Here is a 2,500-nt window from a genome sequence, read left to right as displayed (position 1 = left end):
GAGTTTTACCGAGCCGCACTGACATCATTAGAACCCAATCATACTGCACCAGGTGGAGGCAAAAGGCCTGAGTGCAGTTGTGTCGAACACAATGCAGTCTTAGTAATGGAACATGGAAAGTGGTGTGTGCGGCACTAAGATTACGTTCCACAACAATTCAAGGTTCTAAAATTCTATGTAGAACTCAATGAACCCAGATATTCTTTAGAACATTCATTTTCCAACATTCCCTTTAAGGGTTAAGCAGTTCTGCGTTATGTGGCTGAAGTTTGGAAATAAAGGGTGCTGGTCAGAGTGGTTTTGAGTAGAGAGGATGCGAACATTCCATTGATCTGTCAAGAAGAGAGTATCAACATTACTGCATTTTCCTTTGTCATTGTTTAAGTTCAAGGGTATCCTGGGCAACAGGGCGGCAGACATTCCATTTAGAATGTAAGGGACAGCAGTCCTTTGTGATGTCACAGATGACAGAAATGCTGTGTTCCAAGGTTGGAACAGAATTCACCTCCATTCCAAGCTCTTTGACAGACCCCAGACCTTGTGTCTTTGGCTTTAAATATGGAGCAGATGTATTGAATGCTGAATGCGTTGTAGGAAGGTAGGGCAGTTTACAGGAAGAGGGTGTTGATCGGGAGCTGATTTGGTTAGTCAGGGCTCAGATCAGTGTGGCCTTCGCTGTGAAGACTGAGGCAAAGTTTTGATACATTGGGATATTGTTCTTGTGTGTGTGTGTGTATGTCGATTTTTGTAGGAAATACAGTCAATTGTTTGTGTGCGTATGTGTGTTGGATTAACTGAAAATTAGAACTGGACCAGACTGAAGCCACTGTGAGAGGGTGGTGTGTGTGTGTGTGTGTGTGTATGGGAGAGAGAGAAAGAGAGAGAGGAGAGGGAGAGAGAGAAGGAGAGAGGGAGAGAGAGAGCTACAGGCATCGGACAGGGACTCCTTCATCTGCCGTGTGTGTGTGTGTATGTGTGTGTGTAACTGTGCTTAATTTCTTTTGGTTTCACACACACCAATTGTATTGGGAAAGATATCATTCCAGCTGTAGCCTTGTGTCAAATGACCATGATGAAGATGATGATGAGGATGGTGTGGGGTTCCTAATTTGCCTGTGAGTTTTTAAGCACATCTGTCTTTGTGTTGTTTTTTTCTACCTGGGACACTTCGCCACAGTGTTGCTTTGACCCCTACCACTCCCCGACCTTTGACCCCAACCACTCCATGACCTTTCCCCTTTGATCCCCAGCAATGCGCTGCGTTCTCATTGGCTCATGTGGATGCTTGTGTGTGATTCTTACAGTAATAAACGTCTCAGATCATCAACACATACGACTCTTGTTGTTTTTCTACACACACACACACACTCTCTCTCCATGACATATTTTAGTCATGGTGGTTCCAGTACTTCTCATGAACCGCAAAGTCCAAGGAACTCAGAACGGGAACTAGAACTAGATTGTTCCGGAACTTTTTAGCGGTTCACTTCCAGACCACGTTACAGGAACTTGCATCAAGACATCCCAGCCAATCAGCTCACTGTAAAGACTCGTTAATGAGTGGTGTGTGTGTGTGTGTGTGTGTGTGAGAGACAGAGAACAGACAGATGGAAGCAGCATCAGAGAAGAAGACATTTAATGGGAACAAACATGAGAGAAACGTTAAAGAAAAAGGACAGACTGTCTGAATGAGCACAGAGTAAAAACAAAAACAGCAACAGTTTATTGTAACGGCATTGTCATGGCGATAAGGTTAGCAACAGTTTATTGTAGCGGCATTGTCATGGCGATAAGGTTAGCAGTCAGGTTTGGTCACGAGGTCTGAGGCTGAACAGCTTTCTGGCTATGGCACAGTCATTCATTTCATGGCAGACTGTGTGTGTGTGAATATGTGTGTGTGTGTGTGAATATGTGTGGGCATGTGTGTGTGTGTGTGGGCATATGTGATTGTGTGTGTGTGTGTGTGTGTGTGTGTGTGTGGGAGACGAAGCATGAAACAACATAAACCTCCTACAAGAAACACTAAAAAGACCCCCAATGTATCCAATGATGTCAATAGGCTGGTGCTGCACGCACACACACACACACACACTTTACACAGGTCAAGACAATTGCCATTAAACCAACACTCATCAGATAACAAAACCATAAAACTGATCATTGGACACAACAGCCAACCCTCATGGTCATCTGGCAAACCAGCCAATCAGCTCAGTTCCATTGGTCATGTGACCACAAAAGCACACAGTCAACTGTTCCCTGGTATGAAATGTTTGACATCATATACCAACTTGTCTGAATATAAGCATCATATACGCATCATATACAAACTTCTGAATATAAACTAGAAATGTTCATTACTTTTTTTTCTCTCTTAGTTAATAGTTTCTCTGTTAAACAGCTCTAGAAATGTGTAAGGATCCTGTTAGCAAGTTTCACTAAATATATCATTATTTAAGATGAAATGTACACTAAATATATCATTATTTAAGATAAAATG

At 42.7% G+C, this 2,500-nt stretch overlaps 2 protein-coding genes across 2 annotated transcripts in view; one reads left to right on the top strand and one right to left on the bottom strand.

Moving 5' to 3' along the window:
* Positions 1 to 1,329, top strand: part of nherf1b (NHERF family PDZ scaffold protein 1b) — a 79,130-nt gene extending 77,801 nt beyond the window's left edge. Inside the window, exon 6 of the mRNA XM_076297713.1 lies at positions 1 to 1,329. This exon is cut by the window's left edge and continues 1,599 nt beyond it. The gene's annotated coding sequence lies outside the window, so the exon portion shown is untranslated.
* Positions 1,330 to 1,619: 290 nt separating this feature from the next.
* The window catches only part of caskin2 (CASK interacting protein 2), a 19,722-nt gene continuing 18,841 nt past the window's right edge, over positions 1,620 to 2,500 (bottom strand). The window contains exon 10 of the mRNA XM_076299103.1: positions 1,620 to 2,500. This exon is cut by the window's right edge and continues 1,482 nt beyond it. The gene's annotated coding sequence lies outside the window, so the exon portion shown is untranslated.

Source organism: Alosa pseudoharengus, unplaced genomic scaffold (assembly GCF_046254945.1).
Source record: "Alosa pseudoharengus isolate Yale_2024_CS ecotype anadromous, Long Island Sound unplaced genomic scaffold, YU_APseudo_1.1 YU_APseudo_1.1_scf_21, whole genome shotgun sequence".
In the NCBI taxonomy this organism is placed as follows: domain Eukaryota; kingdom Metazoa; phylum Chordata; class Actinopteri; order Clupeiformes; family Clupeidae; genus Alosa; species Alosa pseudoharengus.
Note: the sequence above shows the minus strand (reverse complement) of the source record. Positions and strands in the feature narration are given on the sequence as shown.